The 19,388-nt window shown below is 45.6% G+C and overlaps 1 long non-coding RNA gene across 1 annotated transcript; it reads right to left on the minus strand.

Annotated features, from left to right (window-relative positions):
* Positions 1–11,227: 11,227 nt before the first annotated feature.
* LOC142052445 (uncharacterized) lies at positions 11,228–15,501 on the minus strand. The gene is made up of 3 exons (XR_012658844.1): positions 15,320–15,501; positions 13,721–13,848; positions 11,228–11,506 (listed from the first exon to the last, which is right to left on the minus strand). It is a non-coding gene; the product is annotated as an uncharacterized LOC142052445 (long non-coding RNA).
* Between the last annotated feature and the right edge of the window lie 3,887 nt (positions 15,502–19,388).

Here is a 19,388-nt window from a genome sequence, read left to right on the forward strand (position 1 = left end):
CCTCTCTTCTCTCTCCCTTTCAAACATTTACACTTTAAAAAAGTCAAACCCTTCAGTATTTGACACAGTTTCAGCTCCGAGATCTACAGCCAGTTTTGAAAACTGCAACTTACAGAAGGTCATGTCACTTTGAAAGGGACCGATACAGCTGGAATGGAGATGACTGAATTGTGCACTGAAAGCACTGGGATTTTGCCCACATATTTGGGCCTGAATTTCACCAGGTTTTTATAAACAGGAGTTTCAAAGACCTATCTTATATGTTTGGTGTGTTCAGAGGGTGGATCCGATTTGGTTAGTTTTAGAGCATAAGTTCTCAGAGACACACAGAAAGGAGGATATATAAAAAGAGGGCAAAATTACATAGCCACAGATATGTGAGGGCCTTCTTTTGTTGAATATGCTTATAACACTCCCAGACCATTAGACACACAGGTAGGATCTGAGGGTCTTCATACCAGCTCCCCAGTGACTTTGGATTGTTAAGGAGTCTGGTTAACAGAGTCCCTCGGGAGGCAGACCTGAAGGGCAAAGGAGTCCAGGAAGGCTGGATGTTATTAAAGAAGGAAGTCTCAAAGGCGCAGGAGCAGGCCATCTCCATGTGCCATAAGTCGAGCAGGCGGGGGAGAAGACCGGCTTGGCTGAATAGTGAGCTTTGGCTGGAACTGAAGAAAAAAAGGAGAGCTTACCGCCTTTGGAAGAAGGGACAGGTGACTCAGGAGGACTACAAGGATGTTGTGAGGTTATGCAGGGAAAAGATTAGGAAGGCGAAGGCCCAGCTGGCACTTAAACTGGCCACCACTGTTAAAGATAATGTTTTTATAAATACCTCAGTGACACAAGGAGGGCCAGGGAGAATCTCCCTCCTTTGTTGGATGTGGAAGGTAACCTTGCCACGAAAGATGAGGAGAAGGCTGAGGTATTTAATGCTTTCTTTGCCTCAGTCTTTAATAGTCAGACTGGTCATCCTCAGGGTTGTCAGGCCCCTGTGCTGGGAAATGAAGATAGTATGCAGAATGAAGTCCCAGTTGTTGAAGAGGTGGCAGTCACTGACCAGCTGCTTCACCTGGTTGTTCACAAGTCCATGGGACCGGATAAGATCCACCCGAGGGTACTGAGGGACCTGGCGGAGGAGCTCACCAAGCCACTCTCCATCATTTATCAGGAGTCCTGGTCAACCGGGGAGGCCCCAGATGACTGGAAACTAGCGAATGTGACGCCCCTCTACAAGAAGGGTCAGAAGGAGGATCCGGGGAACTACAGGCCTGTCAGCCTGACCTCGGTGCCGGGAAAGGTCATGGAGCAGATCATCCTGAATGCCATTATGCAGCACATGTGGGACAACCAGGGGATCGGGCTCAGCCAGCATGGGTTTATGAAAGGGAGGTCCTGCCTCACTAACCTGGTCTCCTTCTATGATAAGGTGACCCGCTTAGTGGATGAGGGAAAGGCTGTGGACGTTGTCTACTTGGACTTTAGTAAGGCCTTTGACACTGTCTCCCACAGCATTCTCCTGGAGAAGCTGGCTGCTCACAGCTTGGACAAGTGCACTCTGCGCTGGGTTAAAAACTGGCTGGGCAGCCGAGCCCAGAGAGTGGTGGTGAATGGAGTCAAATCCGGCTGGCGGCCAGTCACGAGTGGTGTTCCCCAGTGCTCAGTGTTGGGGCCGGTCCTGTTCAATATCTTCATTGATGATCCGGATGAGGGGATTGAGTGCAGCCTCAGTAAGTTTGCAGATGACACCAAGTTGGGTGGAAGTGTCGATCTGCTGGAGGGCAGGAAGGCCCTACAGAGGGACCTGGACAGGCTGGATCATTGGGCCGGAGCCAACGGTATGAGATTCAACAAGGCCAAGTGCCGGGTCCTGCGCTTTGGTCACAACAACCCCATGCAATGCTACAGGCCTGGGGAGGAGTGGCTGGAGAGCTGTCTGGAGGAAAAGGACCTGGGGGTGTTGATTGGCAGCCACCTGAACATGAGCCAGCAGTGTGCTCAGGTGGCCAAGAAGGTCAATGGTATCCTGGCTTGTATCAGGAATAGCGTGGCCAGCAGGAGCAGGGCAGTGATAGTGCCCCTGTACCCAGCGCTGGTGAGGCTGCACCTCGAGTACTGTGTTCAGTTTTGGGCCCCTCACTACAAGAAGGACATCGAGGTGCTGGAGCGTGTCCAGAGGAGGGCAACGAAGTTGGTGAAGGGTCTAGAGAACAAGTCTTACAAGGAGCGGCTGAGGGAATTGGGGTTGTTTAGTTTGGAGAAGAGGAGGCTGAGGGGAGACCTTATCGCTCTCTACAACTACCTGAAAGGAGGTTGTAGCGAGGCGGGGGTTGGTCTCTCCTTCCTAGTAACAAGCGATAGGATGAGAGGAAATGGCCTCAAGCTGCACCAGGAGAAGTTTAAGTTGGCTATTAAGAAAAACTTCTTCACCGAAAAGGTTGTCAAACATTGGAACAGGCTGCCCAGGGAGGTGGTTGAGTCTCCATCCCTAGAGGTATTTAAAAGAAGGGTAGATGTGCTTGAGGATATGGTTTAGTGGTGGACTTGGCAGTGATAGGTTAGTGGTTGGGCTCGATGATCTTAAGGGCCTTTTCCAACCTTAACGATTCTATGATTCTATGAATGCAAAAGGAAGAAAACCTTAAGTTAGCATTGGTGGGGTTCAGTGCTATCCTCACCCAGACACTCACTATCTGGTGACAAACTAAATGTCATTTTAATGATAATCTAGTCAAGGCTTCCCAAAGGAGAAGGATACTGCTGTAATCAGACAGAGCAGCAAGCAACTTACAAGTCAGGCAGACCGTGAGAAAGGGAAGTGTTTACCACAAGGAGCGCCGGGGAAGGAGAGCCAACATGCAGCGAGAGCTGGGATGCCTGATGCAGGGGCCTGGATTTTCTGTACACCTCTCCTGCACCAGAGAGAGAAGAGCAGTGAAGCAGTTTGATGCCTCTTTCAAGCATCCTCCATGGCCAGGGCTATTCAAAAGGGCAGACTCAAATGTCAGCAAAGAAAAGGCAGCTCTTGCATCTCTGTGCTTCACCTCACATCCCCAGATCATTCCTTTTACACATCTGTCATGTAAAAGACATTCTGCCTCTACCAGTTTAATCAATTCACTCTGGCAGTTTCCAGCATGTCAGGATTCACTGAGGTCCCTGGGCAGCAGCCCTGGTCAGTCTGGGATGCTCAGAGGAGCTGCCTGGGCATAGGTGACAGGACCTCTTTGGTCCTGAGGCAATTCTATGGGCCATGACCATAGTAAAATATCTTTCTGCTTGCAGACCAACGCAAACCATGCTCCCATATGTCGTATTGTGCTGGGACACCATTTCCTGAGCAACATCCTGTGCATTTCAGAGCAAACAAATTCCCACTCTGAATGCAAAAAGTACCCCAGGTTGCTCATCCCTGGTCTTAAGTGCTTTCCTATTGCAATGAGATCAGGATCAGGATGTGTTAATCTCTAAGACTTCCTATTTTCTAAACCTGTCTTCCTATCAATTCCAGCAGCAGCTCCAGCGGTTACTGCCTACAGACAGCCAGAGTCTGTGTATTCCTCATGAGGCTTGCCCTAGACAAGATCAGAAATTACTAATGGTAAAATGTTGGCGTATACCTTGACTCCACTCTATGTTGCTGCACTACCACCACCACAACTCACCAGTGGGTGGGTGGGAAACTCCTGACACAACTGCCTTGTGTATAGATAGCTTAGGAAGGCATATGCGTAAATGGAGTACCTCAAATTTCCAAAGCTCCTTCAGTTTTCTACCTATCTTCATCGTCCAACTCATGGTATCAGTAGTCTCTTCTGTTTTTGTGAAAGCACAGTTGTGTCTGTCATCAACTTTGGGTGATAAGATCAGATTTTGAACTTGGATGCAAACCACATGGTAATTCCCTGCTCTATAAAGAAAAGAAAGACAATAAAAAGCCCTTAGTACTGGTTTTGTTTCCTCTGAGCCTCATTAGGCACTTAGCCAGCGACTAGTCAGGTACAAAGGGGCAAGGACTCAGAAACGGGCCTCAGAGGTCCTGCCTTCCATCTGTGAGGCAGAAGTGTGAACCGTAAGCCAAATTCATTTAGTTCCTTTTACATAATTGTCAGCTTCACTCAAAGCAGTTTCTTCTCCTTGGTTGCAAGGGAAGACAGTCAATTGTTGTTCTATTCACTTTGTCACATAAACCCATCTGACAGGCATGACAGCAACTGCTTGCTAATTATGGAGCAAAATTTGCAGTGCGAGGTTTGTTGTGCCAACGGTCCCCAGAACAATCCTGGGATTGTTTTATGAGAAGATTGGGCAGTCAGGGTTGAGCACTTTTGCTTCAATTATCCCCATGTGCTGTCACGGCTTGGAGCTGCTCTAGTGGAATGAAGAGAAGAAAATAAATGAGCTCTGCTCCAACCCTGGGAGCAGTTGCTGAACCCTGAAGAGCTTGGTTGGTTGTATCTTTGTTAGCTGCTATTACAGATATTATTGCCTGGTAGTGGCACTGAAACTGATGGTCTATTAGCACTTCTATGCTATGTCCAGGGATTTATAGCTCCACTGCAGAGACTTATCCTGAAATGAAACTCAGCATGTGGTCTCAGCTAAACCCAGCTCTCTAACTTTATTATCCACTACTTTGGGTGACCTAATAAAGTTCAGATATTGCTGGCATTGGATGCAGTTGGTTTGCTGATTTCATAAAGTTTAGTGGATTTGGGGGTGAGAGGTGACTAACAGAAAATCTCATCTCACTGGGACCGAGTTTAAAAAAATGAAGGAATTAATTCTTTAATGTAGGAATTTGCATGATGTACAGACACCTAAAAAGATGGTTCTAAAAGAAGAAATTTAACCAGCTGGTCATAAATCATAATTATCTTATCCCAGAATAGTCCAAAAGAAAACTAATTCCTACTGAACTTATTGAGCCACATATTCTTAGTTTCCTACATGACCTGGGTTTGCAAAGCACCTTCATGAGCCCCCAGCTAGTTATGTTACTCAATTTCCTCTTTGTGACCTGAGTCCACCTGTGTGGCTGTCATTTCCAAAAGAGCTTCAGTGATAAATTGGAAAAATAAAACTTGGAGAGGGGGCTATGTTTGTTTCTTCCAACCAGTAAGTTATTCCAGAACATGCCATCCCTTTGCAAAAACCAAGAATCAAGGCCCTTCCATGGACATTGGCAGCTGCCCAACCCCCATGTCTGGCTACCCCCAGAGACAGCTCAGCTGAGCCCTCACCCACCACCATTCCTCCCACATCTACTCCTCCTGCTCCCTTTGCATCCTCTGCAGCCCTTACCAGGTCATGGAAGGACCAGTTCAGCTCACTAGCTCAGCAGAAAACTAATCAATCCTTCTGCTGCCTTAGTCTTCTAGCAGAAAGCACATTGCATCAGCTCACCAGGCTGTCAGGCAAGCCAGAGCCAGAAGGCTCTCACAACCAAAGGCAACCATGTGAGCATGCCTTTTGTTTCCAGCAAGACCCTTTTGTTTCCAGCAAGATCAATCCCCTGAAACTTTTACCCACATCCTCTTGTCTCTACAGATTTACAGCATGGATTTGGAATGCAGGGAAGGAGGACTTATGCCACAGGTTCACTAAAAGTTTACCTAGAGCACTTCAGAGCACTGGAACAGCATAACTCTACAATAGCAACAAATACTCTCTGCCATAGCCTGTAAAGACTCCTGAAGAAGGTATTCCTCTCTTTCATGGATATGAATCATGTGACATGGTCCATCTTAACTACAGGCAGGCAGGATATCCTTCCCTGTTCCACAGAGATTATTGCTGTTTCCATTGGAAAAGTTTTGGGAAGATGGGAACAACTCTAGAAAAACCTAAGGTTTCACCAAATTTTAATTTCACAGCAGGAAGTCTTTTTCAAACCATCCCCAAACCCCCATACCCACAGATACATGACCTTTTCAGAAAAATCTTCCAAAAGTCTGTGGTGTTGACAGATAGCAGGTGGGAGAGCAGACAAGAAAGAAAGAAAGCGGTAGGTATCCAGCTTTACCAGATGTACCAGGCCAATTTGGTACACTGCAGGGCAAGTCTGAGTTGATCTAGCACTGAAAAGCAGCAGCAAAGACCAACGAAAATCCTTCACAAAATGTCCTTGAAGCAGTTCTGCTCCTTGTAATAGTCACCGGAGTAAAAAGAAGTGTCTCATGTTCTGGTTATATTCCTTTAGCACCTCAGATTATTTCTAGCTGTCCTCAAAAGAAGAATGAAGGATTATTCCCCTTTCCAGAAAAGGATTTAAGAAGTCAGAGGCAGTGCAACTCATGGGCAGCCCAATTCCCATGGTGAGCTGCAGTGTGCATGTTAATCCAGTTAAAGCAGAGGCTAAGATTTCTCCTTAGCATGTCCTTCAGCACTGCCATGTACCAAAGAAATTTGGGTCTAGGCCTGGCAAATTTGCCCAGCTCTGGCTAGGAGTTGCGGAGTATCTCCATTTCAGTTAATTTGTGTTTGGCCTGGATTTCAGCTGCCAGAGAGTTCATGGGAGTTTGCATGATGTCTCAGACAGGTCCTGTGGTCTGCCATCACCCTGAAAGGATCTTCACCACCACAGGAAGGGTCAACCCAGACCTTCACTCCTCTCTCCTCCCCACTCTTCTGGGTATTCCCCTCACCTCTGTTCTTTGTACAGCTGCATTGTGAGTGAACAGAGAACCAATCTGCCTGAGGAACAATCCTTTCCCTGTGTTCAGATCAGTTCACTGCAAGACCTACTACACCAGTGCTGAGGCACCACAGACCAACCATCAGGTCTGGAGAACAGGGATCTCTGACTTACACATGTCAGATTAAAGCAACCATAGAACTGGTTGCCAGGTACTTACGTGAGGTTAAAAGCAAGCAGTTAATTGCTCTTTAATCTGGACATCAGAAATACGATGAAAGACAGTAGCTGGAATTTGGTTCAAATTCAGGTTGAGAGTGGGGTTAGGTTCACTGAGGTGATATAGTATTCTGCAATATGCAACTCATTCTCTCCCAGTTAACCAGCTGTACTTTGTATGAAGCAGTTGAATATTAGGGGAATTCCTAATACTTTCTGGCCCAAGAATGCTTAACCGGGAGGAGTTATGGGAGCATCTCTGAAAATCCTGTGGTTAGGGCATCTCTAAGAGACCACAACTCAAACCTCTACTCCAGGTAAGGTAGGAGAGGAGCTCTAACCTGGCCTCCTACACTCCCAATGGGGCACTAATATGTTACTGGACAGCAGGAAGGAAGAAGTGGGGCCTCTGTTTCTGTATGAACAAGCATGTTTCAAGCAACTCCAGAGACAAGATGGGCAGGGAAATATATGGTGCACAGACCTACCAGGGCTTGGACTTGAGTCTGACCAGCTATCATTGCCTATGATATTATGAAGGCTCATCTGTGTGGACCTTCTCTACCAGTAAAACCATAAGCATTGTCAAGCTTAGGAAGCAATGGATTGCTGCTCTGGAAGCACCAGCACGTGCAGGTCTTAAGCTTGTAACAGCACTTCTTATACTGAAGTTCCCCACAGGAATCTGGCCAAAAGTATCTTTAGTGGCTTTTGTTTTTAAACACACAAACACAGAGAGAGTACAGCTGAGTATTTCAACAGTGTACCTACAGCGGATGTGGACTGTGTGGGCTGGGGGGGTCTTTCAGCAAAAGCCTGGATTCCTTTCTGAAAGCCATACTGCAGTTCACTGAGAGGTTATAGGCTTCATACAGAAATTCCTCAGCTACGATCTGTGTTTTAATGCAGCAGGTCAAACCACCCTCATAATAGTACCTCTTGTCTTGTATAGATTATATGACATTTAAGAGGGGAAAGGGGGCACTCAAAGCTAAATCTCAGGACACTCCAATGTCTAATGGTGTACAGGTCTGGCAAATGGTTTGAGACACTCTTAACAAGAATACTTCAGTTTTCAGTCAGCCTCTAACTGTTTTACTGTTGGTATGAGGTAACTTCAGGGTTAGCTTTCCCCAAAAGCTGGCCCAAATAGGGTTTTCCCCCATACAAGTTAAAACAATTTTTAACCTAGTCTAAACACACCCTGAGGTGCAGACCAAGATAAACAGTAGTATAAAATAAATTAATCATCCCAGAAGACCACTGGGGTATTTCCCCACAGGATTTCCGAAGAAGATAGCAGAGTTATTGGGGTAACACAGCCATCCCCCTATTAGGGGACAGACCTGTGGTGGGATGTTAAGGAGAATGTGGTGACATGTGAATGCTGGATCATGTAGCCTTGACTAGCTCTAAGAGGAAGGTGTCCTTGCCAGCCTACCAGTATGGGACTTTCCCCTCAAAGTCCCTGTGGAGGGAGGATTTGAAGCAAGTGAGGGGGAGGTATGTTGTGGTTTTGCCAGGGGACCTCTGAGAGATCACCAGGGTGGGCAGGAGCATGAAAGGGTACAAGAAGAAACCAAGGTAATGGTGGTGCAAGAGTGGCAGTGGATTTCAGGATAGAAAATGGGGGCTTAAAGATAGCATAGGGCAAAGTGATGGATAGCCTTATGGGTGCAGACATGAAGTTTGCTTTGCTCCATCTGCAGCTGACATCTGCACCATCATCCAGAGAAGTTGTTACTGTTTCTGAAGAGAGCTAAGCTGCTTTTACATTGGCAAGCTCACATACTGCTCATGCAATAAACTGCAGCAACACAGAGCACAGCATGAAATGCTGAACTCAGCTGCCATCGCAGGGAAATGCTCCTGCAGTCGGTTTGGCCCCATTGTGCAAGCTGACAAGTTCAAACCCAGGTGCATCAGTGGTGCACACACACGCGTGGTTTGCAACGTAGACAAAGCTTGAGAGGACAGTGGTAGTTAGATGGAAGTGAAAGAGCACTTAGGAAAACAGCAGCATGAGATTGTCCCTTTCTTTGTGTGCATTTGGAGCCATCGAGGCCACAGAGCTGGAGATTACAGTAATTAAGGCATGAAATGAAGCCCTGGGCAGAAGCTGAGTTGATAGCATGTCATAAGGCTCTTCTTCTGAGTTGTTTGAACAGCTTACAGTTTTCCTATAGTTATTGCTTATTCAAAGCTGATTGTGGAATTATTTCCATGAGTAATTCTTGGCCACTGTATCCCTTGCAAGCAGTTCACTGCAGTCAGCTGATAGCTGAAATTCAAGACTGGTCAGCCCCTTTTGCCTATTCATATAGGTCACTTGTTCTGATGCAGAGAAGAAATTGCTTTACAGCAGGTCATGTGCCAGGGCTGCCAGCGGCCGTGTCTCCTTGTTCACCAGGGACCAGTGCTCGCAGGCTGGGACAGTGGGACAAGCCCATTACTGTCCCCTGGCTACACAAGTGCCAGCACAGCATTTGCAAATGTGGGATGGAGTGTTCTTGGGTGTTTTTAGTAGCTGCTCCAAGCTTGCTCTTTGGCTGAGTTGTCCTGCCAGTCAATGTGCTTTGGGCAGTAAGGAGAAAGACAAGCACCAGAGGAGACTTTTTGCAGCAGGGGTGAGGGCATGGGATGCCGGCAGGACCCTGAGTTGTAGCAGAGCCCAGTGTCTCTGAGCAGGCTCAGGCAGCATAGGGCAGGCCGAGATGAGGATCCAAACTGAAGTGAAAAGTTAACCATGCTGATGAAGTGAAGCTCTGTCAGCTGCCCGAGCTTGGCAGAGTGAACAGACCTGTGCACACGAGAGCTGCAGCATTAATCAAAGATAACAGAGCCTTGATGTGAGGCAGTGTAAAATAAGATCAACATATATAGCCAGCAGACAGTGCTTTCAGGCTTCTTTCACAAAAAGCTGTTCTGTTTTAAATAATACTTCAAACATACCTAAGTTGTTAATTACAGCCTGCACACAGTACAAGGAGACAAATATAAGACCTGCGAGTTTCAGAGCAAGGACATCAGGAGAAAGAATAAATTGACTCAGTGTGGAAAGTGTCATTATTAGATGATATATATAGTGTGTTTGTTTCCCCAGCAGCTTTTCCAGCTTCTGTGCTTTGAAGTGTCTCATTTTGGGGTCTCAATTGCACCCTAAAACCCAAAAGCTTTTCCATTTTAATGAACTACAAGACTTAAAATTATCATTTTATTGCATTTCCTATCCTGATGGGGTTAACTAGAGCCTGGCAAGTGCACACTGCCCATTAGGGATCATTAGGAAAGCATTTGGAAGTTGCACAGCCTCCTTGGACTTTTATTGTTAATAGTTCCTTTTGTGGCCATTTGGAGGAAAAACAGGTTTTCTTAAGCAAATATAAAACTGGATAAATATACCATCCATTACAGCTCCACTAGTCCTCTAAGGATTTTCAAAGCCTTCTTTTCCCCCTGCCTTCCCATGAGTCCTTCAAAACGTTATATACAATATTATGCAGGCTGTTGGTGGCTTCCTGGAAAGAGAGAGCACCTGGAAAGACTGGAAATCTAGTTAACTTTGTTGTGTTATTCTGTCCCACCTGCCTTTTCTTGCACTGTGTCTATAGCCCATTCCTCTCTCCATAGCTGGCGTTGGGCTCCACATACCATGTTTGTGCTCTGCTCCGAGAGTGCCAAGTGACCCACTGTCACTGCCTGGCAGCCTCTGCCTGTTGAATTCAGCCTCTGTTGAGAGCTGCCTTGCCAAAACCTTTTCCACACTACGATGGAAACCATGTTAGAAATAACTCAGGAGTTGGCAAGATTTCTCAGAGCTTTCATTTCTTGAAGTACTTTGCTACCAAGCTATGTTATTCACATCCTCTTGGGGATCTGTAGGATGAGGGGGGTTTTAATGGATCTCCCTCTAAGGGGGGTGAGAGATATAAAGTCTAACACTTGTAAAATGGCTGTATTCCAACATAAGAGTCAGCAGGCTAAGAAGTATGGTGATTAGGAGGTGGAGCTGTCATCCATCATGTAATGTTCATGCACCTGGGATAAGCCTAACACTTCTGGCAAGGTCATGTTCCATCGTCCACTGCTCCCTCTGGCTCTTCAGATCACAAGATAGGAAAAAGGTTGCACTTCACATTTTTTTTTTACACAAGGTGCAGCTTTGCTGTAGATAAACACAAGGCCAGGGCCTCAGGTCTCCAGCCTAGTATCCACGCTGGCCAGTGGGGTGGTACAACAACCACATCTCCTTTGCTCTCCGTATAGATGTCCTAGAAAGCAAATTCTGCAGCACATTATGAAAGATCATGTTCATCTGTGGCAGGGAGAGCTAACATCCATTGTGGTCCTTGCACAGCAAAGCGAAACACAGCCTGATTAGCCTCTATGAAGTGTTTAATAGCAAAGAATCAGTGCATGAGAAGGGGCCTATTTCATCCAAAAGCAAGATCACAAGTCAATCCATGATTACATGGCCAAAGCCAACACTTTTTAAAAAATACAAAGGGATCCTTTTCCTCGAGGTCAGAGAGTGCTGGAGCAGAACCAGAGAGGAGCGTCCAGAAATGCTTCTTTATTTGAGGGAGGCACCACTGTCAGGCTGCCATCGATCCTTTCGTTGGGTCACTGCTGGCCTGGGAGGATAGAGGTGGACTGCTACAGATCAGAAAACAAAGCAGACAGTTGGAAAGATGCGTTAAAAATATGTATATAAAAATCTCTGCCACTTATTGTTGATCCATTAATCCCCGGCCAAAAGCATTTTCAGCCAGAGGCTGTCAGATGAAAAAGTCATATGAAACTTGTTCTCACAGCAAGTTAAAAAAGGGGGATGGGGTGGGAAGAGATAGATATAGGGTGGGTGGGGGTGTGTACACCCACTTATCACACAAGAAAACAAACAAACAAAAAGAAAATACGAAGTTTTCTATGCCAATGTTGTAGTGCAAAGGAAAAAATCTAGAGCAGTCCCACATACAACTTATCTTCCTGCACTTTGTAGCACAAGCAGCAAAATGATACCTGCAAGAGAATCCCAGCACTGAGGCCAGAACTCAGATCTGCCCCTCTGGGTGCTGGGTTTGGAAATCTGGTCTTCGCAATCTATGACTACATGTGGGCAGTGGAAAAATACTACTGAACAACTAATTACCAAAAGCATTAGGTAACAAACCCCCATTTTAAATATTTGCAGGAGGTAGACAGAAAGGTGCCAGCCTGAAGCTGGTAATTACTTTTATTTCTGCCAAGAATCAGATATACTTCTAATAATAACTATGGGCACAAAATATTAGTTAGAAAAACAGGGGATACTTACTCCCAGCTGCAGAAGAGACCAAAGCAGGCAGAAAATGTTGTGATGCGGGTGCACCAAGGTGGAGGGTAATGACTGCGAGGATAGGACTTGCGCAATGCTGTGGCACTGCAGTGGCAGTCCTGCCCACTGTCTCCAGAGCAGGGAAAGCTCCAGGGCACCTCTTTCCTCCTGGGGGCAGCAAGGCTGGCTGAAAACTCTCTGTAAATGTATTGACTGCCTTCTTCCCCCTGCCCTGAGCCTGCAAATCTTGTGATGCTGATGAAGCCAGCGATGGTAGTGTCCCTGAGGGACCATGTCTGCAGGTGCAGCAGTGCTGTCTGACTTTGTGGATCGTGCCACCAAAGGGTGGGTGACAGTCCCTTTGTCCTGGTGGGAGGCTTCCCTCTCCCCAGGGAGCTCTGATTTAGGCACTGTGCTTCACTGCCATGGCTCTTCCCACCTCACCCCTCATGCAGCCCTGACTCCTGGATGGAGGATTTTCTAAGTCTGCTCATGAAAAGATTGCATGGACTCTGGTTTGTGGCAGACACTCACACCCCAGCCTGGCCATCACTGAGCAGGGCAGAGGCTGCGTCCCCACCACAGGCACCTCTGCTCAGAGACAACCCCATGTTGCTGGGTTGTCCTTCCTGGGTATGGTCTTTTCTAAGCACTCTGCTGAGAGGCTGCTGGGGCCACATTCAGAGCCTGCAGCCTTCCTCATTGTTTGGTTGCTCTCCCAGTGATACCAATGACATTTTTTGAGTCATTCCATTTCTCTGCTGCAACATTCTCCTGTCAGCTAGTTAACATGGTAATTATACAAGAAGCACACATCAAAGCAAAGCTGTCTTGGTACAGCAGTTTCCATATGCTGCTTAGCCTGCATGTCCCACAATCCTCTCATTTTGCCCCCGGTCCCTTTTATTTCTGCAGCGTCCAACACAACCACTTTGTTTGTGCTCAGCGCACTAGCACATGCCATCGGCGACACAGCTCACTGCTGTGCTCACGATCGGCAGATTCTTATTTGATTGCTGAGGCATTAAATACGTACACTTATGGTGGCATAGAAAATCTGTGACCGCATTAGCCACACTGTCAAGTTTAGGAAAATCCAAACTGAGTTATTGTGGGGAAACAAGTTACCACATAATTTGAAGAAGGATTCTGAATTAATTGGAAACTTCACAGGCTTAGATTTGGTTTCCAAGGCCTTCCCAGCCCACACCTCTATCTGTATTATGCATTTTTTTCATTTGGGTCGTCTGTCCCTACTCCTGCCTGCATGACGCATCTGCAAGACACGAGAGTGGGTCACCAGTGCATTTCAGGAGTCTGACCACCACGTTACCCTCCCCAAGTCAGGTCTGGAGTGCAGACTTCAACCCAATCAAAGAGGCACTTCTTCGACTTCATCGGGATGAAGTAATTACTCAATAATTGCCAGCAGACCCATCTATGGAGGCAGACAAACCAAGATATTTCACTGTTCTCTCATATGTCTTGTACCAAGACTGGGTTTTTTCTTTCCTTGTTCAGTTGGATGTATTTTGTACCTACCAAAGACCCACCTTTACAACTCCAGCTTACACATGTGTGACGAGAGGGTGAGATACTGTGCTGCTGTTTTTCCATATCCAGCTTCTCAAAAGAGATGATAGGCTTACACCACACCTCTGCTGCCAAACGGGTTCATATCCTACAAAAGGTAGGAGAAGAGGGAGCTGCTTTTGGGCCTCCACAGCTCCCCTTGGCTCCTCACCCCACATCTGGGAAAGGACATTCCAGTTCTCTAGATCTCTCTGCAATTGGCCTTTGTGGACATGCAGCAGGTCCAGCCACTGGACAGGAGCCAGCCTGCAGCCCCCTTCAGGCACAGGGTTCTCTGAGCACCAGGTTCCAGGAGGTGCACGCCTCCTCAGCCACAGCACCACAGCCTTTCCTCTGCTGGCTAGACCTGGCTAGCTAGCAGAAAATGGTCCAAATGCAGGGAGGCAAAGCGAGAGTGGATCAGCCTTGCACAAGTGCAGTATGGAGCACATGTGTGGGAACATAATCCAGGAGCCAGCTGCAGCTCAGAGCCCCGTGCATGGGATTTGGCTGCTTTGTACAGCAGAAACCCTGCCACTGAGTCAGGCTGTCCCAAGCTTCTCTTGGAAGTGGCTGCATTAACTTTGGAAAGTTTCTCAAAGACTACGAAACATATGAATCTCCAATTTTTGCCAGAGATGGAGATTGTCCCTTTGTGAATGCGTGTCCCAACTGAAAGAATAGCTATTGGCCACTGTGACACTGTACAATCTCAAGTAGATTATGAAGGAAATCAGATGCACAGGGTTGCTTACAAGCATAGTGAGCTTTTGAGCCTTGATTAGGTTCAACATCTATAAATGAGTCTTTTGTTAAGTCTCATCTGCACTTATGTCCTGGAAAGGCAGCTGGAGTTCAAGCACCCACAGCTGCAGAAGTTTCTGGTCTCTGTAAATTCTGCAGGAGAAAGTGCTCTCATGGTTGGTGCAGTCTTCTCCATATTTGTCTTCCAGGCCTAACAATCACATAGATACTTAATATAAGTTTAATTTTAAAAATCTGGAAACTTTTTAGGCAGAATATTGTACAGCATTTCAAGCTAGCTTTGTACCATTGCTGGTCACAGAAGAGGAAAGCCTGACCTAGGATAGCAACCTGGCAGCCTGTACTAGGAGGTACAGTTCTTGCTGGCATAGGGGACTGACTCAAGTCTTATGTCCAGCATACAGCTTCTCTGTTTAGCTGTGTATCTATAAAGTCCCTCCTTTTTACAACTTTACAGCTATTAGTCAAAATCAGTTTTAATACGCTACTGCAGAGCCTGAAATTGTGGCTCTCCTTTGGTGGATAGGAGCTTAGATGTGGCCAAAGGAAGTCCATGCAGGATGCATTCCTTGTAAGCATCACTTTTTATAACCATTTCAAATCTGTGTTTCAGATCGGCTCTGGGAAATTGAAGTAGAGAAGGTAAATCTGTCAAAAGGCAGTGAGCTCGGGTCCCCCTTCCCAAAGTGCTGTGGACACTTCTGAAAGCCTGCGCAACTTGCAGACAATCCCAAACTTCACTGTGGAAAACCCAGCAAGAGTCCTGGCTTCTCCTCAGACTTAGATATAACCCCGTTCATCAGAATCCAGCATACCTGATTTTCATCCTTGTGTCCCCTTCCTGTTCGTCAAACACAAAGCATCTTTTACCATGATGCATGACTGGACAGTTTACAACGATCTTTGATATTCATGTTGGCCTGCACCTACCCTTAAAGGAAACAAGCAGCAGAGTCCCCAGTATAATTCTTAGTGAGCTTGGATGCATGAGAGGCTTAGTATGAATAAAGAGAATGGACTGTTTGAGCTTTATGGTCCTTACAATCAGTAGCTTAACCTTAAAGTTATTCATTTACATGACTGCTGGCAAAAGTCTCACCGGCTCTCCAAAACCAGTCACAAACTAGATCCAGTCCTACACTCAGAGCATACAAAGGACAGAGGAGAAAGCATAATTAAGAGGAGCACAAAATTTACAATGCAGTTAAAGGATATAGTACAAAAGCCCTCTGCTTTCAAAGTTCAACTAAGCAGTGCATGGACACCAAACTCTCCTCTGTGTATTTGAGCAGTCCTGGGGTAGACTTTGAAAACCTTTGGACAGTGACTGCATTAACACTGAGTTTTGTTTAATTTAGCACCCCTTAAGGCCAAGGTTGCCAGTGGGGTGTAGGTAGTTCAGCACACAAGAGCATGCTTGGGGAAGATCTCATTTCTTCAGGTTACCTTGAAAAGGCCCCATTTAAAAACAACTAACTTTTCCTAAAGGTAACCTTTAGTATTTTTTCCCTAATGTCTTAACATCTGAGATGCATTTTATTTAACATCAGATTCATGTCCACTCTGAATTCCTTAAAAATCTTGGAACATATCTGCATTCACTTCATTTATTCCTTTAAAAGAACGTATTGCCTCTCAGAAGGCTAAAACTAGCTGGCACGGCACAGAGGGAAGCTCTGCACAAGTGCAATGCCAGATATTATTTCAAGCTGCTTTCTGAGCTATGTTTCTGCAATTCAAAATGTCTAATGAGCTTATTTGATTGTATCCATGCCAACAAAGAGATATAAACAGCTTTAATCACTGTTTCGCGTTGCTCTTGACCCCCTGCTTGGCTTCATTATTTTCCTTTTAGCCACATCAAGGCACAACACTCCAACTAAATCACTCGACCACTTGCTGAAGACCTGTCCACGTAATAAGATTTCTTTTTTATCATCTTGTGAGTTTTTTTTGCATTGCTGTTTAACAAGCAGCAGCCAAGCTGGGTGTCAGCTCAAAAGCAGCAACTAGGTAAGGAATTAATGTCAATAGCTCTTGCTGGTTCCTTTATTTTCAGATACATTTCTAAATTTATTACCCTAAATTGATTAATGCCCAGAGACAGGGAGCAGGTTACAGCTTCTGGTCTCCTGTTTTGTCACTAACAATGCTGGAGGGAGAACAGAGCAAGAGCAGGGAAACAAAGAGAAAAGGAAGCGTTAACAGTTCAAGTCACAGTAAGTGTTGGCCTGCTTAAACTAATAATATCAGACAATTCTCTATAGTCTAAAACACCCACAGTCCTCCTACAGAGCTCCAAGCACTCCATGATCAGTGAACCATGTTTTAATGATACCTTCTCTTGTAGACCTTAAAGGTTTCAAATATTAAATCTTTTCTCTTACGCATGCTGACAGCAAATGAATCTGATGCCCATCCATTAATGAAGTTTGTCTGTCTCTTGATCATTATAACGAGGGTATTAGCTAACATTACTTCCCCCCACACACTTTTTTAAATACGAAAAGAAAGAATGTCAAGGAGTACACCAAATGCAACACATAACTACAAGTTCAAAAGGTTATTGAGGATTGAGGTCAGATAGCATGGAGAAAATCTTGTGCCCTCCTAAAAAGTAGGTCATTTCTTTCAGCCCCACAAGGATTTAGGAAAAATCCTGAGGCGTATGTGCAACCTCTGTTTTGTAAAAGAAATAGCTTGAAGGTTGTTTCCTTTTTAAAAATACCTCTTTTTTTCTTTCCTTATGCTGAAGTGGTTCTTAATGTGATATTGACACATTCTGGGAAAAGGATCACAGAGTTGTAGCATGTCTGATTTCTCTGACATCTAGGTCTGTCGCCTGTTAGATACTATAAGAAGTGTCAGTGACTTCTGGAATTTTCTAAGGCATCTGTTTTTCTTTCTACTTTTTCTGCTTGATTTCATCAGGATGAGCTGGGAGTCTGTGCTGGTTTTTAAGGCTACAGGGTGAGAGCAGCATGAGGACAAAGGCAGCAGCCTAGCATGGCACCTGCTCAGGGCCACAGGGCTTGCTTATGAGCACTTATTGAGTCCACCCTCTGCTTCAAGGCAGGAACAACTCATACGTGGCAGCTAGGTAACTTCACCACGGACATGGCTACCATGGCTTTGAAGAAGCTTTCCAACATCTAAGCTATCTTTTCCTTGCTGGAATTTAGGTCTACTATACCTATCATCCAGCACAGGCATGGAGAGCAGATTATTTCCTCTTCCCATTCCCCAGTTCTGCTCTTCTTGAGGCTGAACAGCACTAATTTATTTAATCCTTCATCTAGCTCATTTTTGTAGGCTTCAGATCATTCTCCCTGCTCTTTCCAGATGTCCCACATTGGCACATAGTGCTGTCACTGAAGCTTTACTGGTGCTGAGTGGAAGCTGGGGGGTGTTTCAAGACGCACACATCAATGCACACCCTACAGCAGCATTTTCTCCCCTCTCCACAGCAGTACATCTCCAAGCTGAGTTCCCTCAGTGACAGTTGAGCCTTTCCTGACTTACTCCCCTCTCTGAGTGGGAAAGCACCTCTGATTCCTGCCTGGCAAGTGAGATGTAGACTTTTGCATGTCTTTGAGAACCTACAGAACTGCAAGATGCTACATAAGCAGATGATGACTGTCTGTACTCACCACTTTCTACTGCCTCAGACAAAAATCTGTCAATATATAAAAGTTATTGTTCTTAATGAACAGACGCGGGACCCCAGTTGCAAAGTAGGTTCCTCAGCCTTCTGGGCACTGCACATTTAAAATACAATAGTCATTTTAGGTTGTTTCAACATAAAATACTTTGGAACAACATGTTAATGGTATAGGTGAACTTCTAAATAGTGTTGCTGTGAGGGTTAATAAGAAATGTTTTCCCCCAACCACAAGTCTTGCAGCTGCAGTTATGATAGGATTGTGACTGCAAAAGCCCCATTGTTAAACCTAATCTGCTGTTAAAGTGCTTAATCGAGAGATTATTAACATTTCTGATGAAATACTTAGCTAAAGTGCAAAATGTAATCTTGGGGCTTTGCTGTCTGGACTTCTAGTTAATATCATAAGCGCCACAAGCACACTAAATACCTAAACGGTGTTCAGGGTTATTAGCCTAATCCAATGTGAGAGCAGAGGCACTCCCTCGCTGTGCTCCCTATACATTTCATCTTAATGAAAACATTGCAAGTATTTTGCAGCCTAGCAGCTAAGGACAGATGCATCATCTCAAGTGGCAGAATAAATGCCAGAGCTGTTAGGCTGTTTCATGGTAGGGGCCTAATCCTAACCAGTGCTGAGTATCCATCCCTCTTGGTGCAGCCTGTGGTGCTGTGTGCTCACCACCATTGCTGATCAGAAATGGTGGCCTTGGCTATGATTCCAGAGAAGGTCGGTGGGAGAGGAGGTGATAACAGATTAATACCAAGGAGAAAAAGCAGACCTGGCACAATTTCTAACCATTTGCAGCCTTGAAGACCTAGAGAAGTTGATAGATTTCTGCTATCTCCCATTTCCACAGGCATAAAGGAATGTTTCCCTGTGCTACGATGCTGCCATTTGTGACCAAGACTGAGCTGGCTCTGGCGCCAGGAACAGCACAAGTTCTCCCTGGTTTGGCCATCACACCCTGCCCACACAGTATCAACAGGACCATCAACAGTTTGCTACCACAGGAACCTCATGGAGAAATTTTATCTTATATCTGGATTTTCAAGAATCTTAGACACTGACTTGCACGTCCCCCTCTTCAATAAAAGCAACTTATTCAGGTGCACATACACAAGACACCTGCAGATTAAGCAAGTCCATTTTGGTCCTTACCTAAGTAAGCTGGTTATCTAGGCTTTGTCTCCAGCCATGAAAACAGAAAGCCTCTGGAAAG

This window comes from Phalacrocorax aristotelis, chromosome 2 (genome assembly GCF_949628215.1).
Source record: "Phalacrocorax aristotelis chromosome 2, bGulAri2.1, whole genome shotgun sequence".
In the NCBI taxonomy this organism is placed as follows: domain Eukaryota; kingdom Metazoa; phylum Chordata; class Aves; order Suliformes; family Phalacrocoracidae; genus Phalacrocorax; species Phalacrocorax aristotelis.